This window comes from Acomys minous (assembly GCF_964271855.1).
Source record: "Acomys minous genome assembly, chromosome: 2".
NCBI classification, from domain to species: domain Eukaryota; kingdom Metazoa; phylum Chordata; class Mammalia; order Rodentia; family Muridae; genus Acomys; species Acomys minous.
In genome coordinates this window covers 86,105,495-86,132,953 of record NC_140484.1, presented here as the reverse complement: position 1 = coordinate 86,132,953, position 27,459 = coordinate 86,105,495, and the positions used below count along the sequence as shown (strand labels likewise).

Genomic DNA, 27,459 nt, shown 5'->3' with positions numbered 1-27,459 from the left:
GCTAACACAGGCACCGTGAGTTCTAGCTAGTCCACATAAAAACTTACACTGTGGCACTGGAGAGATGGCTCAGTGGTTAAGAGCACTGGCTGCTCCTCCAGAGGTCCTGAGTTCAAGTCCCTGCAACCACATGGTGGTTCATAACCATCTATAATGAAATCTGGTGCCCTCTTCTGGCAGGCAGGTGTACATGCAGGCAGAGCACTGTATGTAATAAATAGATTTTTAGAATATATATATATATTTTAATTTTTTTTCAGTTTTTTTGAAGCAGGGTTTCTCTGTGTAACAGCCCTGGCTGTCCTGGACTCCCTTTATAGACTAGGCTGGCCTCGAGCTCACAACAATCCACCTGCCTCTACCTCCAGTTTTGGCCGTCCCCCACTTTAATCCTAGTGCCTAATAGAGAGTCCAGCACACAGTGAGTGCTCAACTATGTTTGTTAAAGGAAGAATGTGTCGTCATTTGCTATGGGCCGATTTGTTGCCTGATCAAGGCCACAACCCTCCTGTGGCCCAGCGATTGGTATCCCTGACTGTTCATTGCAAGGAGGAGGAAGGGCAGAGGGTCAAGGGGCATGGAGCACGGCTGTACTGGGGCAGGGTCCTTTGTGTAGGGGCCTTTAAGGGGAAACAGCTAGGGACATTTAGGAAACATCTACTGTCTCTAAGTGTCACAGTGTTGTGGGGTTATTCACCACACAAGACTGCTCAGACAAGGGTTTCAGCCAAAAAAAAAAAAAAAAAAAAAAGTCTTTATCATCCTGCTGGTGCCCACACTGGGTTTTATGAGGTTTATGGCCTGAATAGTATATCCATCATGGAGTCTGTCATGCTAAGGTCTGGGGCACTGTTACAACAGTCATTTTGTCCCCTGACTTTCTCCCGTCCCCACATCCAACCTCACAGCTGGCTGTGCTTTCAAGTATTCCCACCATGTACTACCTTTGATCAGCCCTGTCCTCATCTTTGGCAGCTTGGACTAGTGCCGTTGCTCTTCACTGGCCTCCTGCTTTGCCCACGCCCTGTGAACCCGTAAGTCAGTCAGTCCTTCCGGCTTCCTATCCACACATGGCTCTCATCTCACAGAACCCCAGAGTCTGGCTTCCATCCTCAGAGCCAGTGACAAGCTGCCCCGGTGACTGTACTCTCCACGGTCCTCTGTGGCTGTTGGCTGGTGGCGCTACAACAGGCATCTGAGATGGCAGCCCCACCCCTGCCTTCTCCTGCCCTCTGCCCTTTCACTTCCGTTCAGTCACGTTCAGTTAGTTCACGTAACTTCAGGTCCAGTTCTGGAGAGTGAATTGCCTATATTGTGTCCAACTCCTGGGTCTCCAAAATGATTCAGTCACTTTAGAGCTGCAGAGTGCCCTTTATAAAATCTGAGGGACACCGAGAAGAGGTGACCCCAGAATGTGTCTCGGATCATCATTAACTCACTCACTCACTCACTCATTGTGCACTCACTTGTTTTTTTATTTTTTTTCCAGACAGGGTTTCTCTGTGTAGCCTTGGCTGTCCTGAACTCGCTGTGTAGACCAGGCTAGCCTCAAACTCACAGAGACCCTCTTGCCTCTGCCTCCTGAGTGCCGGGATTACAGGCGTGCGCCACCACGCCCGGCGTGCACTCACTTGTGATATCGGGCTTTGAATATTTATAAGCCTTGCAGTGACTGTGTCAGGGGAGCCGGCGTATCTTCCACCTCAGACACTCAATGCGTCTCCGTGTGAAACACACTCCTCCCCGCTGCTTTGAAGAAAACTGTGCGTGACTCTGACTGTGGTCCCCCTATCACAGGCAGCGCACCCAAACCTGCCTCTCCTGTTGGCTCCGGTTGCTCAGCGCCCACCCCCAGCCTGAGCGGCCTCTTCTTCACTTCACTTTGCCTCTGTGAGGTACGTGGCTTGTCCCGGCAACCCCACGATGGCCCCCGGGCTGGGCCACCTTGCTGCAGATGATGGCTGTGGAAGGAATGTGACTGGGCCCCAGGTGAAAGCAGTCTTGCGGGCTTTGGCCCCTTGAGACACCACGGATACTCCACTGAAATAAACATACTGATAGACTGAGGGGGAGCCATTTTGGGTCCAGGATTAAGGAAAAGGACCTGGGACTCCAGCAGAGCTATTGTGGTGCAAATCGATCCTCAGTGGGAAGAGGGAACCGGAGGAGAGACCAGGGGCTCCCGCCCCACTGGCAGAAGGCGGCAGGTGGAGAGAGCAGGCAAGGCTGCAGAATCCGACCACGAGGCCAGCGGATAGCTTTTATCAGGCAGAGGATCTGCGAGCCGGCCGGGCGACGCTAAGGAATTCGCCCTGCGGAACTGATACCCGGAAGATTTGATCTTCTTCTCCTTAACTTCCTTTCCCTCCTGCTTAGGATAGTCGGGTTGTAAGGAAGATAAATAAAGACATGGAGACTTATTAATGGTTATAAAAGCCTAGCCTATAGCTGGGCAGACTTTCAGCTATTCAATCTAAATTAACCTGACTAATCCTGACCTATGTCCCACGTGGCCAGCTCTTTACCTCTCTCTCAACCCCAATATGTCCATTGCTTCCTTTGTCCTGCTGGTGAATCTCCTTCTCCCAGAGACCCTATCTCCGGAAGTCCCGCCTTCCACTTCTCCGTCCAGCCATTGACCCTCAGATCTTTATTTTAGCCAAAAGCGAGAAAGGAGGATGAATGTTTACAAAATATGAGACCAGCGAGCTATAGACCCAGCAAGCGATAGACCATAAGAATAACAATACCAGCCGGGCGTGGTGGCGCAAGCCTTTAATCCCAGCCTCAGGAGGCAGAGGCAGGCGGATCACTGAGTTCAAGGCCAGCCTGGTCTACAAAGGGAGTCCAGGACAGCCAAGGCTACACAGAGAGACCTTGTCTCAAAAAACCAAACACTATTAATAATAACAATATCAACCAGGCATAGTGGCGCATGCCTGTAATCCCAGCACTTGGGGAGACAGAGGCAGGTGGATTTCTGTGAGTTCGAGAGCAGCCTGGTTCAGGACAGCCAAGGCTACACAGAAAAACCCTGTCTCAACCAACAAACAAAAAAACCCTAGAAATAACCGGGCCGTAGTGGCGCACACTTTTAATCCCAGCACTGGGGAGGCAGAGACAGGTGGATCACTGTGAGTTTGAGGCCAGCCTGGTCTACAAAACGAGTCCAAGACAGCCAAGGCTACACAGAGAAACCCTGTCTCGAAAAACCAAAACCAAACAAACCTCGAAACAATAACAACAATAATAATACCAATACTCAGATCTCTGCCGGCTTAGCAATCAACAACTGAATATACAGAAATACCTTTGCACGATGTCCAAAAGGTTACCCCAACATTAATGTTCTATTGGAATGTAGTTTAAGCAGTGCAGAGACCCTAGCGTGTCCTGCTAGACAAGGCTCTAAGGCTGTCTTCTTGCCTTTGGGTTTTTTGGGGGGGGTTCTTGCTATGTCACCTTCACTGGCCCGTATGTTGGGGTTTCGGGTGCACATGTACCCCCATACCCGGCTCCCAGATCTGTCTTTAAATTAAAGTACTTAAGATGACCGACTGGGAGGTGACTCTGAGGGAAAGCACTTGCTGTACGCTGGTGTGGCTGAGGGCAGGTCCTTTGTCCCTCTGTAGAAGCTGATCATGGTGCCCTTTAACCCCACCACTGAAAGGTGGAAAGGGCAGGTCCCTGAGGTCCCTGACCAGACAGCCAAGCTGAAATGACAAGCAGTTGTCTGGGGTCAGAAGGAGAGCTTGTCTCAAAAAAGAGCAAGAAGGCTGCAGAGATGGACCAGCACATCAGGCACTTGTGACCAAGCCTGGTACCCTAAGTTCCAGCCTCAAAACCCAGGGAGGAAGGAGAAAACCAATGCCGGACACATGTATGTGCTCACACATACACAAATGAAAAATAATATCTGTCTTCTGTGCAAGTATACATAGATCAGCACTCCAGTACACACATGTCATATGCACACACATGCATCCAACACACAGAGCCACATACCATATACACACTAAAATAAGAAAATATATGAATGTATCAGTAATGCAGTAATTAAGATGAGATGGGCTTCACTTCCTCAGTTGCCCTCCCTACATTTCAGGGGTCCAGTAGTCATGTGGGGCCAGAGGTTTCTACACGGTGCATGCTGTACAGTGTATGCTGTACACAGTACATGCTGTACACAGTGCGTGCTGTACACAGTACAGGCTATACACAGTGCATGCTGTACACAGTACAGGCTATACACAGTGCATACAGTACACAAGCACGCTGTACACAGTGCAGGCTGCACGCTGCACACTGCACACAGTGAAGGCTGTCCACAGTGCATGCTGCACACAGTGCACGCTGTCCACAGTGCATGCTGCACATAGTGAAGGCTGTCCACAGTGCATGCTGCACACAGTACACGCTGTCCACAGTGCATGCTGCACACAGTGAAGGCTGCACACTGCACGCTGCACACAGTTAAGGCTGTACACAGTGCATGCTGCACACAGTGCACGCTGTACACAGTGCAGGCTGTATACAGTGCATACTGTACACAATGCACGCTATACACAGTGCACGCTGTACACAGTGCACGCTGCACACAGTGTATTTGTACCTACACACTACTCACCTGATTTCCAAGTCTCGACGATCATGTTTCCAAACTGGCCCCACAGACCTGCCAAGGCATCCCTGACTATGTCCCAAACACAGTGGCTTACACAGCGGTGAGTCATCACGCCCCAGGGTACCTGCGCAGACCAGCATCTGCAAGTGCCTCTTCCCTGGCCTCATTTCATTGGGAACATCTGCTCGGGGTGGGGTAGGAGGGGGGCAGGGGCAGAAGGACCAGGAAGACTGTTTGCTCACCCAGTGTCTGGGTGCCCCAGCAGAAGTGGCATCAGTACCTGTCCTCACCCCTGCAGGCAGCTCCCAGGGAAGAATGTGCTGGACAGCAGCCTCCATGCACATGTGCTGTATGTATTTAGCCTCTGCTGCTCGTCTCCCCCTTAAAGCAAGTCCGGGGAGCCAAGGCCAGCATCTCATGGGGAGACCCCACAGGTCTAAGCTCCTGTGCGTGTGGGTGCACAGGAAGAGGGCAAGAATCTAGAAGCCCTCCAGTCTTGATAGGGCACCGTCCCGTCATCAGGACAGGGACAGTAAGGAGATGGCTCCAGGACTTGTACCCCAAATTTCCATCTGAAGACACAGCATGACCTAGGCTGACGAGTGACACGGATCCAGGTGGGGTCTCGCGCAGCCCAGGCTGGCTTCAAGCCCAGCTGCGGCTAAGGATGGCGGTGCACTGCGGCTAAAGATGGCGGTGCACTGCGGCTAAGGATGGCGGTGCACTGCGGCTAAGGATGGCGGTGCACTGCGGCTGAGGATGGCGGTGCACTGCGGCTGAGGATGGCGGTGCACTGCGGCTGAGGATGGCGGTGCACTGCGGCTGAGGATGGCGGTGCACTGCGGCTAAAGATGGCGGTGCACTGCGGCTAAGGATGGCGGTGCACTGCGGCTAAGGATGGCGGTGCACTGCGGCTGAGGATGGCGGTGCACTGCGGCTGAGAATGGCGGTGCACTGCGGCTGAGGATGGCGGTGCACTGCGGCTAAGGATGGCGGTGCACTGCGGCTCCTCTTGTCCCACCACCTGTGCGCTGGGATTACAAACCTGCACTGCCACACCCGGTTCAGAGTCTGCTCCACTAAACTCATTCTCTGTGACCAGCAGGAAAGATAGCTTAGTGGCTTCTTGCCACCAAGCCTGGCAACCTGAGTTCGGTCTCCGGAACCCACTCCGCAAGCAAGCCGTGGCATTCGTGCATCCCCATGGGCCCATGGTGCTTGCACACAGAGTAAATAAACCCATAAATTAACATAAACCGATTTTCTGTGGCCACGCTAATGTTTGAAGTCTAGAAGCCAGCTGGGCTGTAGCTCAGTTGGTAGAATGCTTGCCCAGGGCGTAGAAAGTCCTGGTTCCGACCCTAGAGCAGCATTAAAGAAACAACAAAGTAGGCAGGGTGTGGTGGCGCACGCCTTTAATCCCAGCACTTGGGGAGGCAGAGGCAGGCGGATCGATGTGAGTTCGAGGCCAGCCTGGTCTACAAAGCGAGTCCAGGTCAGCCAGGGCTACACAGAGAAACCCTGTCTCAGAGAGAGAGAGAGAGAGAGAGAGAGAGAGAGAGAGAGAGAGAGAGAGAGCGCAAAGTAGGAGTGAGACCCGGTATGCTGGTGCACACCTTTAATCCCAGCACTCAGGAGGCAGAGGCAGGTGGCTCTCCACAGAGCAAGTTCTAGACCAGCCAGTGAGACTCTGTCTCAAGAAAATAAACAAGCAAGCAAGCAGATACACAAAAACCTGGGCATTGGTGGGCACAGTGGCGCACACCTTTAATCCCAGCACTAGGGAAGGCAGGGGCAGGCAGCTCTCTGAGTTCAAGGCCAGCCTGGTCTACAAAGCAAGTTCTAGGCCAGCCAGGGGTCCAGAGTGAGACCCTGTCAGAAAGGAGGTGGGCAGGAAGGAAGACGCTAAAACCGCCCGCCCCATCTCCGGCCACTGTCTGGTGCACCCTGAGGTGCGCCCTTAGAATGCTAAACGGTGGCAAGAGGACTACCAGGAAGCCCCTGAGTTTCGGCTCCTTCTTTATTGACTCTGAACAAACATTGCCAACTCCAGGAAATCACCATTTATGAAGCCACCATTTCCTAGGTGAGGGCTGGGGAGTGGCTTGTTGCCAGCAGCCAGCTCAAGGTCTCTCTCTCTCTCTCTCTCTCTCTCTCTCTCTCTCTCTCTCTCTCTCTCTCTCTCTCTTCCCCGTGATCAGAGATTGAACCTGGGACCTCCTGTGTGTTCTGGCCAAATGTTCTACCGGTGGCTCAGAGTCTTCCTATGGTGATGGGCAGGTGTTGGTTGGGGTTCCCACCACCTGGAGGGTGGGCAAGGCAGGAGGTCTACCTCTGAGGCATCCTATGTGCACAGCCCTCTCAGCATGGAGCCGCTTTCCCAAAGCAGAACACACAGAAATTATATGTCTCCTTCCTGCCTGCCTTCCCTCTCTTTCTCCTTCTCTCCTTCCTCTGTGTGTGTGTGTGTGTGTGTGTGTGTGTGTGTGTGTGTGTGTGCGTGCACGCGCATGCATGGAAGTTCACCATGTGTGGAGGTCAGAGGATAGTTTTTCCTGGTCAGTTCTCTCAGTCCATCATGGGCACTCTGGGGATTGAACTCAGATCACCAGCCTTGGTGGCAAGCACTCTTACCTACTAGACCAGGATAGGCCTTTTACAAAACAACCGAGACTCTCTGGCAGTGGTGGCGCACGCCTTTCATCCCAGCACTCGGGAGGCAGAGGCAGGTGGGTTTCCAGGAGTTCGAGGCCAGCCTGGTCTACAAAGTGAGTCCAGGACAGCCAGAGCTACACAGAGAAGCCTTGTCTCAGAAAAAAAACAAACAAACAAAAGTCAACCGAGGCTCAAAAAAAATCCTTTATGCCACTTACGCAGTATTTTCTTGGCTCTGGTGGTCAGCCCCGATGAAGCAGGGAGGGGGACAGAATAGAGACATGATCACTAGGTTTAGGGGGTCACCACTCACCCCAGAAGGGGATCACACAGGTTAGTCACCGTGAATATCACCAGGTGTTTGCTGGGGCAGAGGGGTTCTCTGCTGACCGGAGGGTCTGAGAGCAGCATCCGTCGCAGCAGCAGCAGCCCTGTTGCCACTGCAGCCCTCGGCTTGGCTTTCTTTTCTTACCACCATTGTTTATTCTCTCGCCTGCCTGCTGCTAATTTGAATGAGACCCCGGGACCCCACACTGGAAACGCTAAGGATGAAGAGTGTGCGCTGCATGTCAGGCTCAGCGAGCGTGGAGAATCTCAGTCACTTTACAAGAGCGAGGGGAAAGGCCCCTGTAACCGGAAGGATACAGTTGGTAAGTCCCTCTCTGTGGGGGGGGGGGGAATAAAGGTCACAGTGGCTTTGGCAGGGTGGGGCCAGGGCCCAGCTGCTGCAGGAAAAACTGCAGCTTGCTGCCCTCTTCTCTCTTTTTCTCTCCACCTTCATGTTTGGTCATGGTTTGCGTGTGTGGCCACATGTGCTGGGGCTTGTGCCTGTGGAGGCTTGATTGTCGCTGGGAATTATCCTGTGTTCTGTTTCCCTCACTCCTTGCGTGGGGGAGAGATGGGGGGGGTCTCTCAGTCAAACCTAGAACTCGTGATCAGGCTAGCCTAGGTAGCTAGCTTGCTCTGGGAATCCTGTCTCAGCCATCCAAGGCTGGCATTACAGGTAGGCACCGTGCCCACCCAGCACTCATGGAGACGACAGTCCTTGTGCTCAGAGTGGCAAGGGCTTTAACCTCGGCACTTTAGTCCTCTCTTTGAAGTTAAAATGTGGCCCGTGGTTCACTCCTTTAAACCTGGCAGCCAGGGAGCAAAGGCAGCTTTGTCACTATTTCAAGGTATGTATTGGGTATACAGGAAGACCCTGAATCAGATGTTTTTAAAATGAGCCTGGAGGTATAGGTCGGCAGTTAGGAATGCTTGCTATTTTTTAAAAATATTTATTTATTTATTATTATGTATAGAGTGCTCTGGCTGTACATACACCTGCAGGCCAGAAGAGGGCATCAGATCCCATTATAGATGGTTGTGAGCCACCAGGTGGTTGCTGGGAATTGAACTCAGGGCCTCTGGAGGAGCAGACAATGCCCTTAACCTCTGAGCCATCTCTCCAGCCCAGGAATGCTTGCTACTCTTGGAGAGGACCTAGGATTCGTTCCCAGGACCCACATGATGCAGTTCACAGCTCCATCTCCATCTCCATCTCCATCTCCAGGGACTTAGTGTGCTTCCATACACACCTGTACCTGCAAACACACACACACACACACACACACATACACACACACACACACACACTCATGCACACACTCACACATGCACACACCACACATGCACTCATGCACACACTCACGCACGCACACACCACACATACATGTATGCATGTGCACATGCACGCACATTTAAGGAGAACTAAAAATCTAAGGAATTAATTGATAAAGCTGTGAATTTCTGAACTATCTTCTTAGGGCTAAGAAGATGGCCCAGCCTGTCACCAAGCCTGACAGCCTAAATTTGATCCCTAGAATCAACATGATACAGAGAAAAAACTGACTCCTGCAAGTTGTACGACGTCCTCCACTCTTGTGCCAGGATTGAGTGTGCATATTAACACAAATACTATAAACTGGCTGAGGCAGTGCATGCCTGTAATCCTAGCACTCAGGGAGGCAGAGGCAGGCAGATCTTCATGAGTTTGATGCCAGCCTGGGCTACAAAGGGAGTGCAGGACAGCCAAGACTGCACAGAGAGACCCTGTTGCAGGATATTTGATCCCATTGTGAACCCCTCGATTGTGAACTGTAAAAGCTTGTTTCTTGTTTGGTGTGGCTCAGCCCTAGCACATGGTTAATCCAAGAGCTTTCTGTACACGGGATTTAATAAAGTTAATGCTAGGTCAAGAGGCGGAGCAAGAAACCAGCTGGCAGGGATCAAGCAGATGGAGGGACTTCAAGAGAGGAATATTTAAGATAGAGTGGAGGCCGGGCATGGTGGCACACACCTTTAGTCCCAGCACTCGGAAGACAGAGGCAAGCTCTGCGAGTTCGAGGCCAGCCTGGTCTACAAAGCAAGTCTAGGATAGCCAAGGCTACACAGAGAAACCCTGTCTTGGGGAAAAAAAAAAGACAGAGTGGAGAAGAGAAGGAACTCTTTGGTTTTGTTTTTTTCCTCCTGGGCCATCAGCGGAGCTTGTAGGCTCTTTGGCTTCTGGCTTTTTGTTCTGGGACATGAGCTGAGTAGGAAGGTCAGCTGGGTGCTTTCTCGGCCTCTCTGAGCTAGCACATTTTCTCCCCAGCATCTGGCTCCTAAGTCTTCATTAGTAAAGGCGAACATTTGGGATTTCATTATAACTACAAAACCCTGTCTCAAAAAAACCAAAAATAAATAATACCTTTTAAAAAGGCAAATGTGAAATATGTTTTCACGCATGCACGCTATATCGAAATAAGAACCCTCAAATCCTTATCGGTGAAGAAAACTTTCCTTTATTTGTTGTTTTTTCCTTTTCCTTTCTCTTTTCTTTTCTTTCTTTTTTTTCCTGTCTTTTCTTTTCAAGACAGGGTTTCTCTGTGTAGCCCTGGCTGTCCTGGAACTCACTCTGTAGACCAGGCTGGCATCAAACTCACAAAGATCCACCTGCCTCTGCCTCCTGAGTGCTGGGATTAAAGGCGTGCGCCACCACCACCTGGCTACGAGCCAGTTTCAACCAAGAACACTAATGACGATGGTAGTCAAGGTAATAATATCCTTCCTTATTAAATGAGAGTACAGGGAGAAGGCTTGGTGGGTAGAGGCGCTCGCTGTGTAGTGCTGGGGGGTCCAAGTGTAGTTCTCAGAACCCAGAGGAAAGGAGACAAATGACTCCCTGACCTGTCCTCTGACCCCATATATGTGCCCCTTTGTGTGAAACCTTTTTGAATTCAGTCAAGGTCTCACAAAGTTCCCAAGGCTGGCTTTGAACTTGAGATCCTTCTGCCTCAGTCTCCCCTGGAGCTGGGATGAAGGCTGGCATGCTGTAGGACCATAACTGAGTTTTTAAAGAAACCAAAATTTCCACTACATTGTACTGTGTGGCTTGTTGGGAACCATGTTCCTCGGGCTACTTGGTGTGTCCCAGCTCCACCTAAGAGTTATAAGCTGTCCGCCATGTCCCTGAGCCGCCTCGTCCTGGGTGATTATTACCTCTGTTGGTGACAGGAGCTTCCTGGCTCTTTCCAGATGCACAAAGCTGCAGGGAACACCTCATGGTGTTCGAGGTGTTCATGACCTCAGGGCCATGGGCAGGGATTTCTCCAGGGAGATTCCAAGAACTGCCTACAAATTGCTTCCTCCTCCTCTTCTATAATCTGAGCTGGCATTATCTGACAGGAGCATATCTGGGAGGTAGAAATCATTTCATGTCATGAAGATGAAATGTGGTAGTTTATCCTTCCTTCCTTCCTTTTTTTTTTTTTTTTTTGGTTTTTTGAGACAAGGTCTCTCTGTGTTAGCCTTGGCTGTCCTGGAGTCACTTTGTAGACCAGGCTGGCCTCGAACTCACAGCGATCCGCCCGTCTCTGCCTCCCGAGTGCTGGGATTACAGGCATGTGCCACCACGCCCGGCTTCCTTCCTTTTTTTTTTTTTTTGTTTGCTTTTTTATAAAAGATTTATGGGGCTGGAGAGTTGGCTCAGTGGTTAAGAGCACCGTCTGCTCTTCCAAAGGTTCCGGGTTCAATTCTCAGCACTCACATGGCAGCTCACAACTGTCTGTAACTCCAAGATCTGACACCTTCACACCAATGCACGTAAATTTAAAAATTGAATAAAAAATATTTTAAAATTTTATTTATTTATTATGTATACAATGTTCTGCTTGCATAGACCCCTGCAGGCCAGAAGGTGGCACCAGATCTCATTATAGATGGTTATGAACCACCATGTGGTTCCTGGGAATTGAACTCAGGACCTCTGGAAGAGCAGTCAGTGCTCCTTACCGCTGAGCCATCTCTCCAGCCCCCATACACCATTGTAAAAATGTTCCCAGATGTCCTGCCAGTAGAGACCTGGCGGACATGTGACTCAGCAGTAAATGAGTTGCCGAACCCTTGGGTCCATCACCTAACACCACAACACTTAATAAATATAAATAACTTACCAAATTAAAGAAGAAGCCTCAGGGGCTGGAGAGATGGCTCAGAGGTTAAGAGTACTGTGTGCTCTTCCAGAGGTCCTGAGTTCAATTCCCAGCACTCACGGGGTGGCTCACAACCATCTATAATGAGATCTGGTGCCCTCTTCTGGCAGGCAGGTGTACATGCAGGCAGAACACTGTATACCTAATAAATTAATAAATCTTTAAAGGAAAACGAAAATGCCTCAGGAAACACCATAATCAAAGCATATACATGACGCACTTTCCCTAGGATTTGAACTTCTGCTCTAATAAGTTCTTCTGCAAGCTGGGTGGTGGTGGCGCACGCCTTTAATCCCAGCACTCGGGAGGCAGAGGCAGGCGGATCTCTGTGAGTTCGAGACCAGCCTGGTCTAAAAAGTGAGTCCAGGGCAGGCAAGGCTACACAGAGAAACCCTGTCTTGAAAAAAAAAAACAAAACAAGCTCTTCTGCAGACTGCTATTTCGAAATGAGAAGGAGGTTGAGCAGGATTTCAGATAGCTGCACAGCAGCCAGGACGGGACCTGAAACGTCAGAGGTTCGGGAGATTACTGTAAGAGTCGGGAACAGAGTCACTGGTGTTAGTCATGTGCTAGACTGGGGCTCTGGCCTCTGGCCTGCAATTTGTGACCGCGCTTCGGCGCTAAATTGCCCACACCTCTGGCTCGGACCACATCTGCTTCTTCTGCGTTGTCCTTCCCGGTCGGGGTGGAGCTCAGTGGATCTGGCTCACCTCTGTCACCTCCGGATCCCAACTCAGCCTTGGCTCACAGCTCCAGGGCCCGTGCTGGGGTGGGGCCTCCCTCTCCCCCCTCCAGAAACCCCCCCACCCCCCCCCACCCCCAGCTTCCTCTCGGGCATCTCTTGGGTTTCCTCACAGCGCGGAGACTGTGTGGTAAGACTGCTCCTCAGGGAACAAGGCATGGGGTGGCCTCGTGTTGCCTACAATGACCTCAAATTTACTACGTAGGAGAGAGGCTGACATTAAACTCCTTAGTCCTCCCGCCTCCGTCTTCTGAGCGCCCGAGATTACAGGCGTGTGCCAGCGCGCTCAGCCCAGCCAAGACTCCTAATTGCTGGATCCTGATGGTCACGGGAGCCTAATGGTTCAAGGCGCCAAGACGTAAACTTCACGTGCCAACAGGCGGGGCCGGCTCTAAAGAGCACGTAGAAGGGGCAATGCTGTACAGCAAGGGACAGTGAGAGGCGACAACCTCACTTCAAGCTCCTCCTGAGGTAGGAGGGCTCAGGATGGTTTCGTTTCGATTGGCTTTGGGTTTTATGAGACAAGAAGGCCTCCGGCATGCTGGAATTACAAACAGGCAGCACCACCTCAGCCACTTTTAAAATTGATTTTGTTTTGTTCTTGTTCTTTTGTTTTGTTTTGTTTTTTTGTTTTCCCGAGACAGGGTCTCTCTGTGTAGTCCTGGCTGTCCTAGACTCGCTTTGTAGACCAGGCTGGCCTCGAACTCACAGAGATCCGTTGGCCTCTGCCTGCCGAGTGCTGGGATTAAAGGCATGCACCACCACGCCTGGTCTTAAATTTATTTTTAAAAGATTTATTCCCCTTGGTCTTAGACCTAGGGGAAGGGAATAGGATGAAAGCAGGAGGGAAGAACGGGAGGATACTAGTGATGGCTTACACACTTGTGTAACAGGGGTTACACAGTACAACGGGTTACAGATTACAACAATTGAGTTGTAATCTGAATAAATTAATTAAATTTTTAAAAAGAGCAAAATTAGGTTGTTGGCAGAAGAAAAAAAAAAGATTTATTCATACAGTGTTCTGCCTGCCTACCAGAAGAGGGCACTAGATCTCATTACAGATGGTTGAGAGCCACCATGTGGTTGCTGGGAATTGAATTCAAGTCCTCTGGAAGAGCAGCCAGTGCTCTTAACTTCTGACCCACCTCTACTGCCCATCCCCAACCCGACCCCGATTTTTATTTTTTATAAAACCGTAGCTCCAGAGCACACCTTACTGGACAGCTCTGGGATTCCACCCTTTGTGGGCCCTGCTTTTGGCTGTATTCTGTTGCGGTGACATCGCCAAAAAACCTCACCAACACGGAGGCAGAGGCAGAAAGCTGAGGAAGGAGTTGAGGGGCAGGCCAGGCAACTCAGTGAGACCCTCTGTCTCAAAACAAAAAGTAACGGCAAAATACATAAATAAGTAAAACGAAACGACAAGTGGACTGGGGTGAGGCCGGGTGATAGAACACTTGCGTACCCTACGCAACACCTTGGGTTCGGTCCCAGCACTGCAGAGATAAACAAATGAAATCTGTGTCACACTGGGTAAGGACCAGGGTACCAGAGGCTTTGTTCACTAGCTGTTTCTTGTGACCCAAAAGAAGTTACAACATTTTAGCCTTACGCCCAATTCATTGTCCCGTTGGAGGCCTGGAACAGCCTGGCACCAGGTTGGCACATATGGGCAAGTGGCAGGCACCCTTATGGTGGCTCTGCCTCTGTGAGCTCGGGGTGGCCTCAGGAGAACTTGCAGGCAGTTAGTGAGTGGCTATGTTGGCCAAGAGTGGCCAGACCTGAACCCCGAGAAGGTCCCACCGGTGTGTCTGACCAATGATTCACCTGACCATCTTGTTGTGACAGGTGGGCTGTGTCCCTGCATATGTGTCCCTGCATATGTGTCCCTGCGTATGTGTCCTGGCGTATGTGTCCCTGTGTTGTGTCCCTGTGTATGTGTCCCTGTGTTGTGTCCTTGCGTATGTGTCCCTGTGTATGTGTCCCTGTGTATGTGTCCCTGTGTATGTGTCCCTGTGTATGTGTCCCTGTGTATGTGTCCCTGCGTATGTGTCCCTGCGTATGTGTCCCTGCATATGTGTCCCTGTGTTGTGTCCCTGTGTATGTGTCCCTGTGTTGTGTCCCTGTGTATGTGTCCCTGTGTATGTGTCCCTGTGTATGTGTCCCTGTGTATGTGTCCCTGTGTATGTGTCCCTGCGTATGTGTCCCTGTGTTGTGTCCCTGTGTTGTGTCCCTGCGTATGTGTCCCTGTGTATGTGTCCCTGTGTATGTGTCCCTGCGTATGTGTCCCTGTGTATGTGTCCCTGCGTATGTGTCCCTGTGTATGTGTCCCTGTGTATGTGTCCCTGTGTATGTGTCCCTGCGTATGTGTCCCTGTGTTGTGTCCCTGTGTTGTGTCCCTGCGTATGTGTCCCTGTGTATGTGTCCCTGCGTATGTGTCCCTGTGTATGTGTCCCTGTGTATGTGTCCCTGTGTTGTGTCCCTGCGTATGTGTCCCTGTGTATGTGTCCCTGTGTATGTGTCCCTGTGTATGTGTCCCTGTGTTGTGTCCCTGTGTATGTATGTGTCCCTGTGTATGTGTCCCTGCGTATGTGTCCCTGTGTATGTGTCCCTGTGTATGTGTCCCTGTGTATGTGTCCCTGTGTATGTGTCCCTGTGTATGTGTCCCTGTGTATGTGTCCCTGTGTTGTGTCCCTGCGTATGTGTCCCTGCGTATGTGTCCCTGTGTATGTGTCCCTGTGTATGTGTCCCTGTGTTGTGTCCCTGTGTATGTATGTGTCCCTGCGTATGTGTCCCTGTGTATGTGTCCCTGTGTATGTGTCCCTGTGTATGTGTCCCTGTGTTGTGTCCCTGCGTATGTGTCCCTGTGTATGTGTCCCTGTGTATGTGTCCCTGTGTTGTGTCCCTGTGTATGCGTCCCTGTGTATGTGTCCCTGTGTATGTGTCCCTGCGTATGTGTCCCTGTGTTGTGTCCCTGTGTATGTGTCCCTGCGTATGTGTCCCTGTGTATGTGTCCCTGCGTATGTGTCCCTGTGTATGTGTCCCTGTGTATGTGTCCCTGTGTATGTGTCCCTGTGTATGTGTCCCTGTGTTGTGTCCCTGCGTATGTGTCCCTGTGTATGTGTCCCTGTGTATGTGTCCCTGTGTTGTGTCCCTGTGTATGTGTCCCTGTGTATGTGTCCCTGTGTTGTGTCCCTGCGTATGTGTCCCTGTGTATGTGTCCCTGTGTATGCGTCCCTGTGTATGTGTCCCTGCGTATGTGTCCCTGCGTATGTGTCCCTGTGTATGTGTCCCTGTGTTGTGTCCCTGTGTTGTGTCCCTGTGTTGTGTCCCTGTGTATGTATGTGTCCCTGCGTATGTGTCCCTGCGTATGTGTCCCTGTGTATGTGTCCCTGCGTATGTGTCCCTGTGTATGTGTCCCTGTGTATGTGTCCCTGTGTTGTGTCCCTGTGTATGCGTCCCTGTGTATGTGTCCCTGCGTATGTGTCCCTGCGTATGTGTCCCTGCGTATGTGTCCCTGCGTATGTGTCCCTGTGTTGTGTCCCTGCGTATGTGTCCCTGTGTTGTGTCCCTGCGTATGTGTCCCTGCGTATGTGTCCCTGTGTATGTGTCCCTGTGTTGTGTCCCTGTGTTGTGTCCCTGTGTATGTGTCCCTGTGTATGTGTCCCTGTGTATGTGTCCCTGCGTATGTGTCCCTGTGTATGTGTGCCTGTGTATGTGTCCCTGTGTATGTGTCCCTGTGTATGTGTCCCTGTGTTGTGTCCCTGTGTATGTGTCCCTGCGTATGTGTCCCTGTGTTGTGTCCCTGTGTATGTGTCCCTGCGTATGTGTCCCTGTGTTGTGTCCCTGTGTATGTGTCCCTGTGTATGTGTCCCTGTGTATGTGTCCCTGTGTTGTGTCCCTGTGTTGTGTCCTTCCGTATGTGTCCCTGTGTATGTGTCCCTGTGTATGTGTCCCTCTGTATGTGTCCCTGCGTATGTGTCCCTGTGTTGTGTCCCTGTGTATGTGTCCCTGTGTATGTGTCCCTGTGTTGTGTCCTTGCGTATGTGTCCCTGTGTATGTGTCCCTGTGTTGTGTCCCTGTGTATGTGTCCCTGCGTATGTGTCCCTGCGTATGTGTCCCTGCGTATGTGTCCCTGCGTATGTGTCCCTGCGTATGTGTCCCTGCGTATGTGTCCCTGTGTTGTGTCCCTGTGTTGTGTCCCTGCGTATGTGTCCCTGCGTATGTGTCCCTGTGTATGTGTCCCTGCGTATGTGTCCCTGCGTATGTGTCCCTGTGTTGTGTCCCTGTGTTGTGTCCCTGCGTATGTGTCCCTGTGTTGTGTCCCTGCGTATGTGTCCCTGTGTTGTGTCCCTGCGTATGTGTCCCTGTGTATGTGTGCCTGTGTATGTGTCCCTGTGTATGTGTCCCTGTGTATGTGTCCCTGTGTTGTGTCCCTGCGTATGTGTCCCTGTGTTGTGTCCCTGCGTATGTGTCCCTGTGTATGTGTCCCTGTGTATGTGTCCCTGTGTATGTGTCCCTGTGTTGTGTCCCTGTGTATGTATGTGTCCCTGTGTATGTGTCCCTGTGTATGTGTCCCTGTGTTGTGTCCCTGTGTATGTATGTGTCCCTGTGTATGTGTCCCTGTGTATGTGTCCCTGTGTTGTGTCCCTGCGTATGTGTCCCTGTGTATGTGTCCCTGTGTATGTGTCCCTGTGTTGTGTCCCTGTGTATGTATGTGTCCCTGTGTATGTGTCCCTGTGTATGTGTCCCTGTGTTGTGTCCCTGTGTATGTGTCCCTGTGTATGTGTCCCTGCGTATGTGTCCCTGTGTTGTGTCCCTGTGTTGTGTCCCTGTGTATGTGTCCCTGTGTATGTGTCCCTGCGTATGTGTCCCTGTGTATGTGTCCCTGTGTTGTGTCCCTGTGTATGTGTCCCTGTGTATGTGTCCCTGCGTATGTGTCCCTGTGTTGTGTCCCTGTGTTGTGTCCCTGTGTATGTGTCCCTGTGTATGTGTCCCTGCGTATGTGTCCCTGTGTATGTGTCCCTGCGTATGTGTCCCTGCGTATGTGTCCCTGTGTATGTGTCCCTGTGTATGTGTCCCTGTGTATGTGTCCCTGTGTATGTGTCCCTGTGTTGTGTCCCTGTGTATGTGTCCCTGCGTATGTGTCCCTGTGTTGTGTCCCTGCGTATGTGTCCCTGTGTATGTGTCCCTGCGTATGTGTCCCTGCGTATGTGTCCCTGTGTATGTGTCCCTGTGTATGTGTCCCTGTGTATGTGTCCCTGTGTATGTGTCCCTGTGTTGTGTCCCTGCGTATGTGTCCCTGTGTATGTGTCCCTGCGTATGTGTCCCTGTGTTGTGTCCCTGCGTATGTGTCCCTGTGTATGTGTCCCTGCGTATGTGTCCCTGCGTATGTGTCCCTGTGTTGTGTCCCTGTGTATGTGTCCCTGTGTATGTGTCCCTGTGTATGTGTCCCTGCGTATGTGTCCCTGTGTATGTGTCCCTGTGTATGTGTCCCTGTGTATGTGTCCCTGTGTTGTGTCGCTGTGTATGTGTCCCTGTGTATGTGTCCCTGCGTATGTGTCCCTGCGTATGTGTCCCTGTGTATGTGTCCCTGTGTATGTGTCCCTGTGTTGTGTCCCTGCGTATGTGTCCCTGTGTATGTGTCCCTGTGTATGTGTCCCTGTGTATGTGTCCCTGTGTATGTGTCCCTGCGTATGTGTCCCTGCGTATGTGTCCCTGTGTTGTGTCCCTGCGTATGTGTCCCTGTGTTGTGTCCCTGTGTATGTGTCCCTGCGTATGTGTCCCTGCGTATGTGTCCCTGTGTATGTGTCCCTGCGTATGTGTCCCTACGTATGTGTCCCTGCGTATGTGTCCCTGTGTATGTGTCCCTGTGTATGTGTCCCTGTGTATGTGTCCCTGTGTATGTGTCCCTGTGTTGTGTCCCTGTGTTGTGTCCCTGCGTATGTGTCCCTGTGTATGTGTCCCTGTGTATGTGTCCCTGCGTATGTGTCCCTGCGTATGTGTCCCTGTGTATGTGTCCCTGTGTATGTGTCCCTGTGTATGTGTCCCTGTGTATGTGTCCCTGCGTATGTGTCCCTGTGTTGTGTCCCTGTGTTGTGTCCCTGCGTATGTGTCCCTGTGTATGTGTCCCTGTGTATGTGTCCCTGTGTATGTGTCCCTGTGTATGTGTCCCTGTGTATGTGTCCCTGTGTATGTGTCCCTGTGTATGTGTCCCTGCGTATGTGTCCCTGTGTATGTGTCCCTGTGTATGTGTCCCTGTGTTGTGTCCCTGTGTTGTGTCCCTGCGTATGTGTCCCTGCGTATGTGTCCCTGTGTATGTGTCCCTGTGTATGTGTCCCTGTGTTGTGTCCCTGTGTATGTGTCCCTGTGTATGTGTCCCTGTGTATGTGTCCCTGTGTATGTGTCCCTGTGTATGTGTCCCTGCGTATGTGTCCCTGCGTATGTGTCCCTGTGTATGTGTCCCTGCGTATGTGTCCCTGCGTATGTGTCCCTGTGTATGTGTCCCTGTGTATGTGTCCCTGTGTATGTGTCCCTGTGTTGTGTCCCTGCGTATGTGTCCCTGTGTATGTGTCCTTGTGTATGTGTCCCTGCGTATGTGTCCCTGTGTATGTGTCCCTGCGTATGTGTCCCTGCGTATGTGTCCCTGCGTATGTGTCCCTGCGTATGTGTCCCTGTGTTGTGTCCCTGCGTATGTGTCCCTGTGTATGTGTCCTTGTGTATGTGTCCCTGTGTATGTGTCCCTGTGTATGTGTCCCTGTGTATGTGTCCCTGTGTTGTGTCCCTGTGTATGTGTCCCTGTGTATGTGTCCCTGCGTATGTGTCCCTGTGTATGTGTCCCTGTGTATGTGTCCCTGTGTTGTGTCCCTGTGTTGTGTCCCTGCGTATGTGTCCCTGTGTTGTGTCCCTGTGTTGTGTCCCTGCGTATGTGTCCCTGTGTATGTGTCCCTGTGTATGTGTCCCTGTGTTGTGTCCCCCTGTGTATGTGTCCCTGTGTATGTGTCCCTGTGTATGTGTCCCTGTGTATGTGTCCCTGTGTTGTGTCCCTGCGTATGTGTCCCTGTGTATGTGTCCCTGCGTATGTGTCCCTGTGTTGTGTCCCTGCGTATGTGTCCCTGTGTATGTGTCCCTGCGTATGTGTCCCTGTGTATGTGTCCCTGTGTATGTGTCCCTGTGTATGTGTCCCTGCGTATGTGTCCCTGTGTATGTGTCCCTGTGTATGTGTCCCTGTGTATGTGTCCCTGTGTTGTGTCGCTGTGTATGTGTCCCTGTGTATGTGTCCCTGCGTATGTGTCCCTGCGTATGTGTCCCTGTGTATGTGTCCCTGTGTATGTGTCCCTGTGTTGTGTCCCTGCGTATGTGTCCCTGTGTATGTGTCCCTGTGTATGTGTCCCTGTGTATGTGTCCCTGTGTATGTGTCCCTGCGTATGTGTCCCTGCGTATGTGTCCCTGTGTTGTGTCCCTGCGTATGTGTCCCTGTGTTGTGTCCCTGTGTATGTGTCCCTGCGTATGTGTCCCTGCGTATGTGTCCCTGTGTATGTGTCCCTGCGTATGTGTCCCTACGTATGTGTCCCTGCGTATGTGTCCCTGTGTATGTGTCCCTGTGTATGTGTCCCTGTGTATGTGTCCCTGTGTATGTGTCCCTGTGTTGTGTCCCTGTGTTGTGTCCCTGTGTTGTGTCCCTGCGTATGTGTCCCTGTGTATGTGTCCCTGTGTATGTGTCCCTGCGTATGTGTCCCTGCGTATGTGTCCCTGTGTATGTGTCCCTGTGTATGTGTCCCTGTGTATGTGTCCCTGTGTATGTGTCCCTGCGTATGTGTCCCTGTGTTGTGTCCCTGTGTTGTGTCCCTGCGTATGTGTCCCTGTGTATGTGTCCCTGTGTATGTGTCCCTGTGTATGTGTCCCTGTGTATGTGTCCCTGTGTATGTGTCCCTGTGTATGTGTCCCTGTGTATGTGTCCCTGCGTATGTGTCCCTGTGTATGTGTCCCTGTGTATGTGTCCCTGTGTTGTGTCCCTGTGTTGTGTCCCTGCGTATGTGTCCCTGCGTATGTGTCCCTGTGTATGTGTCCCTGTGTATGTGTCCCTGTGTTGTGTCCCTGTGTATGTGTCCCTGTGTATGTGTCCCTGTGTATGTGTCCCTGTGTATGTGTCCCTGTGTATGTGTCCCTGCGTATGTGTCCCTGCGTATGTGTCCCTGTGTATGTGTCCCTGCGTATGTGTCCCTGCGTATGTGTCCCTGTGTATGTGTCCCTGTGTATGTGTCCCTGTGTATGTGTCCCTGTGTTGTGTCCCTGCGTATGTGTCCCTGTGTATGTGTCCTTGTGTATGTGTCCCTGCGTATGTGTCCCTGTGTATGTGTCCCTGCGTATGTGTCCCTGCGTATGTGTCCCTGCGTATGTGTCCCTGCGTATGTGTCCCTGTGTTGTGTCCCTGCGTATGTGTCCCTGTGTATGTGTCCTTGTGTATGTGTCCCTGTGTATGTGTCCCTGTGTATGTGTCCCTGTGTATGTGTCCCTGTGTTGTGTCCCTGTGTATGTGTCCCTGTGTATGTGTCCCTGCGTATGTGTCCCTGTGTATGTGTCCCTGTGTATGTGTCCCTGTGTTGTGTCCCTGTGTTGTGTCCCTGCGTATGTGTCCCTGTGTTGTGTCCCTGTGTTGTGTCCCTGCGTATGTGTCCCTGTGTATGTGTCCCTGTGTTGTGTCCCTGTGTTGTGTCCCTGCTTATGTGTCCCTGCGTATGTGTCCCTGTGTATGTGTCCCTGTGTATGTGTCCCTGTGTTGTGTCCCTGTGTTGTGTCCCTGTGTTGTGTCCCTGCTTATGTGTCCCTGCGTATGTGTCCCTGTGTATGTGTCCCTGTGTTGTGTCCCTGTGTATGTGTCCCTGTGTATGTGTCCCTGTGTATGTGTCCCTGTGTATGTGTCCCTGTGTATGTGTCCCTGCGTATGTGTCCCTGCGTATGTGTCCCTGTGTATGTGTCCCTGCGTATGTGTCCCTGCGTATGTGTCCCTGTGTATGTGTCCCTGTGTATGTGTCCCTGTGTATGTGTCCCTGTGTTGTGTCCCTGCGTATGTGTCCCTGTGTATGTGTCCTTGTGTATGTGTCCCTGCGTATGTGTCCCTGTGTATGTGTCCCTGCGTATGTGTCCCTGCGTATGTGTCCCTGCGTATGTGTCCCTGCGTATGTGTCCCTGTGTTGTGTCCCTGCGTATGTGTCCCTGTGTATGTGTCCTTGTGTATGTGTCCCTGTGTATGTGTCCCTGTGTATGTGTCCCTGTGTATGTGTCCCTGTGTTGTGTCCCTGTGTATGTGTCCCTGTGTATGTGTCCCTGCGTATGTGTCCCTGTGTATGTGTCCCTGTGTATGTGTCCCTGTGTTGTGTCCCTGTGTTGTGTCCCTGCGTATGTGTCCCTGTGTTGTGTCCCTGTGTTGTGTCCCTGCGTATGTGTCCCTGTGTATGTGTCCCTGTGTATGTGTCCCTGTGTTGTGTCCCTGTGTATGTGTCCCTGTGTATGTGTCCCTGTGTATGTGTCCCTGTGTATGTGTCCCTGTGTTGTGTCCTTGCGTATGTGTCCCTGTGTATGTGTCCCTGCGTATGTGTCCCTGCGTATGTGTCCCTGTGTTGTGTCCCTGCGTATGTGTCCCTGTGTATGTGTCCCTGCGTATGTGTCCCTGCGTATGTGTCCCTGCGTATGTGTCCCTGCGTATGTGTCCCTGTGTATGTGTCCCTGCGTATGTGTCCCTGTGTTGTGTCCCTGTGTTGTGTCCCTGTGTTGTGTCCCTGTGTATGTGTCCCTGCGTATGTGTCCCTGTGTATGTGTCCCTGTGTTGTGTCCCTGTGTTGTGTCCCTGTGTTGTGTCCCTGTGTTGTGTCCCTGTGTTGTGTCCCTGTGTATGTGTCCCTGTGTTGTGTCCCTGCGTATGTGTCCCTGCGTATGTGTCCCTGCGTATGTGTCCCTGTGTTGTGTCCCTGTGTTGTGTCCCTGCGTATGTGTCCCTGTGTTGTGTCCCTGCGTATGTGTCCCTGGGTTGTGTCCCTGCGTATGTGTCCCTGGGTTGTGTCCCTGCGTATGTGTCCCTGCGTATGTGTCCCTGTGTTGTGTCCCTGCGTATGTGTCCCTGTGTATGTGTCCCTGCGTATGTGTCCCTGCGTATGTGTCCCTGTGTATGTGTCCCTGTGTATGTGTCCCTGTGTATGTGTCCCTGTGTATGTGTCCCTGCGTATGTGTCCCTGCGTATGTGTCCCTGTGTTGTGTCCCTGCGTATGTGTCCCTGTGTATGTGTCCCTGCGTATGTGTCCCTGCGTATGTGTCCCTGTGTGTGTGTCCCTGCGTGTGTGTCCCTGCGTATGTGTCCCTGTGTATGTGTCCCTGCGTATGTGTCCCTGTGTATGTGTCCCTGTGTTGTGTCCCTGTGTATGTGTCCCTGTGTATGTGTCCCTGTGTTGTGTCCCTGTTTATGTGTCCCTGCATATGTGTCCCTGTGTTGTGTCCCTGCGTATGTGTCCCTGTGTATGTGTCCCTGTGTTGTGTCCCTGTGTTGTGTCCCTGTGTTGTGTCCCTGTGTTGTGTCCCTGTGTATGTGTCCCTGCGTATGTGTCCCTGTGTTGTGTCCCTGCGTATGTGTCCCTGTGTTGTGTCCCTGTGTTGTGTCCCTGTGTATGTGTCCCTGCATATGTGTCCCTGCGTATGTGTCCCTGTGTATGTGTCCCTGTGTATGTGTCCCTGCGTATGTGTCCCTGTGTGTGTCCCTGTGTATGTGTCCCTGTGTTGTGTCCCTGCGTATGTGTCCCTGTGTTGTGTCCCTGTGTATGTGTCCCTGCGTATGTGTCCCTGCGTATGTGTCCCTGCGTATGTGTCCCTGTGTATGCGTCCCTGCGTATGTGTCCCTGCGTATGTGTCCCTGTGTATGTGTCCCTGTGTTGTGTCCCTGTGTATGTGTCCCTGTGTATGTGTCCCTGTGTATGTGTCCCTGAGTATGTGTCCCTGCCTATGTGTCCCTGCCTATGTGTCCCTGTGTATGTGTCCCTGTGTATGTGTCCCCGCGTATGTGTCCCTGCGTATGTGTCCCTGTGTATGTGTCCCTGTGTTGTGTCCCTGTGTATGTGTCCCTGTGTATGTGTCCCTGTGTATGGGTCCCTGTGTATGTGTCCCTGTGTTGTGTCCCTGTGTATGTGTCCCTGTGTATGTGTCCCTGTGTATGTGTCCCCGCGTATGTGTCCCTGCGTATGTGTCCCTGTGTATGTGTCCCTGTGTTGTGTCCCTGTGTATGTGTCCCTGTGTATGTGTCCCTGTGTATGTGTCCCTGTGTTGTGTCCCTGTGTATGTGTCCCTGTGTATGTGTCCTTGTGTATGTGTCCCTGCCTATGTGTCCCTGTGTTGTGTCCCTGCGTATGTGTCCCTGTGTTGTGTCCCTGTGTATGTGTCCCTGCCTATGTGTCCCTGCCTATGTGTCCCTGCCTATGTGTCCCTGCCTATGTGTCCCTGCGTATGTGTCCCTGCCTATGTGTCCCTGTGTATGTGTCCCTGTGTATGTGTCCCTGTGTATGTGTCCCTGTGTATGTGTCCCTGTGTATGTGTCCCTGCGTATGTGTCCCTGCGTATGTGTCCCTGTGTATGTGTCCCTGTGTATGTGTCCCTGCGTATGTGTCCCTGCGTATGTGTCCCTGCGTATGTGTCCCTGCGTATGTGTCCCTGTGTATGTGTCCCTGTGTATGTGTCCCTGTGTATGTGTCCCTGTGTATGTGTCCCTGTGTATGTGTCCCTGTGTATGTGTCCCTGCCTATGTGTCCCTGCCTATGTGTCCCTGCCTATGTGTCCCTGCGTATGTGTTCCTGCGTATGTGTCCCTGTGTATGTGTCCCTGCGTATGTGTCCCTGTGTATGTGTCCCTGTGTATGTGTCCCTGTGTATGTGTCCCTGTGTATGTGTCCCTGCGTATGTGTCCCTGTGTATGTGTCCCTGTGTTGTGTCCCTGTGCTGGGGCCTGGACAGCAGCAGGGCTTTCAAGTTCCCTCCTCTGGGAGAAGTTCAGCACCCAAGACAGAAGGGGACACAGGGGGCTGGCTGCACTCTGTTCTGCCCTCGTGCAGCTCAGCCCTACAATCCTGTCTCCCCTGCAACTCCTCTCTCTTGAGCCGCCCCATCCTGTCCCATTTTCTCCCTGAGGACCTGTAGAAATATTCTTTCTTTTTTTTCAAGACAGGGTTTCTCTGTGTAGCCTTGGTTGTCCTGGACTCACTTTGTAAATCAAGCTGGCCTCGAACTCATATAGATTCACCTGCCTCTACCTCCCAAGTGCTGGGACTAAAGGTGTGCACCACAACGCCTGGCTGACACTAGTATTATTTTAAAATTAGTTTGTAAAAGCTGAGCGTGGTGGCACACACCTTTAACCCTGTGAGTTCCAGGACAGCCTGGTGTACACAGTGAGTCCACGACAGCCAAGGCTACACAGAGAGACCCTGTCTCCAATAACCCAAAATAAAAAGAGTAATTAATCTGAGGGCTGGAGAGATGGCTCGGCGGTCGGGAGTACTTAATGACTGTTCTTCCGGAGGACCCGGGGTTCAATTCCCAGCACCCACATGGCGGCTCACAGCTGCTTATAACTCCAAAATCTGACACCCACAGACACACAATGCACGTAAAATAACAATAAATAAATTTTTAAAAATTAATTTGAGAAGCCGAAGGCTCAGTGGCTAAGAGCTTGTGCTACTCCTGGAGGGGACCCAAGTTCAATTCCCAGCACCTGTGTTACACATTTCACACTTGCCTGTAACTCCAGCTCCGGGGAGGGGAGCTAACACCCATCTTCTGACCTCAGAAGACACCTGCACTCACATGCACACACATGCACACACATATGTAACTTAGAAAATAAAAATAAGTCATTATTATTATTGTTGCTGTTGTTAGTCTCACCGTGAAGCCCTGGATGGCCTTGAACTTGCAGCGACCCTCCTGCCTCTGTCCTACAAGGCATGTGACACCCAGCAAAAATAAAATCTTTAAATTTTTTTCAATTGAGAAAGGGATGACATTTATAACTGACACACAGGTCTGTATGGAGTCTCAGCGTCTCCGTTTGTCCTCAGCCACAGGCATACTAACACCCAGTTTCCCTCAGGTCACCGGGCCCTTCTAGCCACAGGGTCTCTACACTGGCTCTTCCCCAATGTCAGCTACAGCCCATGCCCTGACTCCAGAGGTACCCCCACAGGCCGACCTAAAACTACCCAGGTGCACAGACCAGACCAGTCAGTTGTCCTGAGTCTTTTTCTACTATTTGTCACTTCGTGTCAATTTGTGTGATTGTCAGGTGTTGCCTTTCTTCCTTTTCACCATTGCGTTTACAATGTGTAGTTGCTGTAACAGAAAAAAAAAAAGATTTAGTGAGGGTTTTTTTTTTTTTTTGGTTAGGTTTGTTTTTATTTATATACATACTTGTGTCTGTGTTGGGTATGTGCACATGAGTGCAGGTACTCAAGGAGGCCAGAAGAGGGCGGCACACTCTTGGGGCTGGAATTACGAGTAATTAAGAGGCCCCTCGAGTGGATACTGGGAACTGAACTTGGGTCCTCTGCAAGAGCAATACCTGCTTTTAACCGTGGAGCCATCTCTACAGCCCCCACTGGTGGGGGGGGGCTTCTGTTTTAAAGTAGAGTCTCGTGTAGCTCATGCTGGCCTAGAACTCATTATGTAGCAGAGGATGACCTTGAACTCCACTCTTTCTGCCTTTACCTTCTAGTTTTGAGTTGTTTTTGAGACCAAGTCCTACCCTGGAGCTCTGCCTGATATGGAATTTACTAAGTAACCCAGGATGGCCTGGAACTTGCAGGGATCCTCCTGCCTCAGCCTCTCTGGGCCATCATCCAGTTCATCATTTCTTCTCCCGGTTTGTCCAGGAGCCCTGAGCAGTGCCAGGCACATAGCAGGTGCCCTGGCATATGGTGAACGGCTCGGGAGTGCATAGGGAACAGGGAGACGGGGGAGGGTGGAAGTTCGGTGCAACAGGTTTTGAGGAACCAAGGGCCAAGGAGGAAGCTCAGGCCCCTGAAGGCAGGGGTGTGGGGCAGGGATGGGCCGCCCAGGAGGCAGGAGGTGGAAGGCTGAGGCAGGGATGGGGCGTCCTGTTCTCCCACTTGCGGCTGCCTACGCACCCTTCCCTGGGCTGGGCCTTGCTGGAGACACTGCGGGGGGGGGGGGGGGGGAGAGAGGATGGTAAGGGGGGCACGGGGAAGGGGGGGTGCCTAACTGGCACTGCGGGTTTGGCTGGTCCCCACGTTTGTCAGAAGTCAGCACCAGGGAGAGGTGAGAATGGTGCTAAGACAATCTTGGGCCCTGGAGTGAAGGGATCGCCTGTCCTGCCTGTAAACTCAAGGCACCACCGCCCCCCCTCCTCGAAAATGCCACACCCACACCTGAAACGGGCCGTGCCCGTCTCATCCCTGGCACACAGGAAATTCCTCTCCCTCAAGACCCATGGATCTAGACCTGGCCTTTCCGGGTGAGATTCAGAAGTCCAAGGCCCAGCCTCCTCCCTCAGATTAGACCAGGCCCCATGAGCTCATACACTACGCCCCAGTTAATCCCTGGCCACCCTCCTTACCTCTCCTACTCTCTGCCTACACGTCCTCCGTCTGTCCGTCCGTCAGTCTCTGCCATCTCCTCTGTGGCCAGGCGGCCAGCCTATCAGGACTCAAGTTTTCTTCTGAGCATCTCTTTGAGCGGCCACTCACCATCCCTGGCGAGTGGTGACAGGCGTGGAGCTTCCGTGTGGCCTTGAGCCCTGTACAGCACAGTGAAACAGGGCTGCGTGTGGGCGGCATCGCCCCGGGCAGTTCCTCTGCGTGGAGCAATCGGGGTGGAGAACAGGTGGGGTTTTTGACACACCACCCACCCCGAGATGGACTGACTGATAGA

At 51.9% G+C, this 27,459-nt stretch overlaps 1 protein-coding gene and 1 long non-coding RNA gene across 4 annotated transcripts in view; one reads left to right on the top strand and one right to left on the bottom strand.

Annotated features, from left to right (window-relative positions):
* Positions 1-12,838: 12,838 nt before the first annotated feature.
* The window catches only part of SULT2B1 (sulfotransferase family 2B member 1), a 51,862-nt gene continuing 37,241 nt past the window's right edge, over positions 12,839-27,459 (top strand). Inside the window, exon 1 of the mRNA XM_084773326.1 lies at positions 12,839-13,003. The gene's annotated coding sequence lies outside the window, so the exon portion shown is untranslated. The remainder of the gene's footprint in view (positions 13,004-27,459) is intronic.
* Positions 25,799-27,459, bottom strand: part of LOC311586382 — a 2,476-nt gene continuing 815 nt past the window's right edge. For all 3 annotated transcript variants that reach the window (XR_014775517.1, XR_014775518.1, XR_014775519.1), the window contains exons 2-3: positions 27,146-27,325; positions 25,799-25,902 (exon numbers count right to left, since the gene is read on the bottom strand). This is a non-coding gene — a long non-coding RNA (uncharacterized lncRNA). The remainder of the gene's footprint in view (positions 25,903-27,145; positions 27,326-27,459) is intronic.